The sequence below is a fragment of the Halyomorpha halys genome, unplaced genomic scaffold (genome assembly GCF_000696795.3).
Source record: "Halyomorpha halys isolate HHAL.00 unplaced genomic scaffold, Hhal_1.1 Scaffold194.1, whole genome shotgun sequence".
Lineage (NCBI taxonomy): Eukaryota > Metazoa > Arthropoda > Insecta > Hemiptera > Pentatomidae > Halyomorpha > Halyomorpha halys.
This window is the reverse complement of record NW_027108392.1, coordinates 1,402,452-1,403,320: the sequence shown is the minus strand read 5'-3', so window position 1 is coordinate 1,403,320 and position 869 is coordinate 1,402,452. Positions and strand designations below refer to the sequence as shown.

Genomic DNA, 869 nt, shown 5'->3' with positions numbered 1-869 from the left:
AGTAGCGCTTCTGGTCGGTCAGTTTTAAAGAAAACGTCGCTTTCACATCACATTATACACGCCTTAAATATTTCAGTTTTATAAAAGTATTAATTTCAGTTTTGTAAAAATGTTCATTTTTGAGCTAGGTTGCTCTCACACACACACAGACCATTTTTGGAGATAACTTTTTTGAACTCAGAGGACTTCAAACATGTATTTCCGTCGCAAACTTGAATATGAAATTTTGCACGATCGCAATATTATGGTAAGTGAAGGCAAAATATTTTTTTTAATTTAACGTATTTCATTTCTAGTTTTCAAAATTTATCAGTTATACCACAATTAACTGGATTTCGAATTCCAATTTAGTTGTTTCAAATTTTTTTTCTAACCAAATAATAATTATTTAAAAATTGCAAATTTATTTATTGTTTTTTTTTATTTTACAAAATAATTACTTCAAACATAAAACACTAGTAGAAAAAAAAACTGTTTCCGCCCAGGATCGAACTGGGGACCTTCTGCGTGTTAGGCAGATGTGATAACCGCTACACCACAGAAACGTGAAGGGTAGTTCCGATTTTTTAATATATCAGCTTCAACAATCTTGCTACTTCTATAATTTCTGATTAATTATTAATTTTAACTATCTTTATGGTTAAATATTTGTATATAACGGCTAATTTTATCTAACTAGATATATTTTCAAGCTGTTGATAGTAGTAGTTTAAATAAATTAAATACATATGGTGAAATTAGAACTAGTCGTTTGAATGTTTTAATTGCCATAGCTATGAATCCAAAAATATTTATGTATTGGTCAATTGTTGTTTATTTTGAAGACTGGAAATACTAAATTATTTAAACTTAAACTATCATCTTAAATT

The 869-nt window shown here is 27.7% G+C and overlaps 1 non-coding gene across 1 annotated transcript; it reads right to left on the bottom strand.

Annotated features, from left to right (window-relative positions):
* Positions 1-472: 472 nt before the first annotated feature.
* Positions 473-545, bottom strand: TRNAV-AAC (transfer RNA valine (anticodon AAC)). Its single transcript has one exon. It is a non-coding gene; the product is annotated as a tRNA-Val (tRNA).
* Between the last annotated feature and the right edge of the window lie 324 nt (positions 546-869).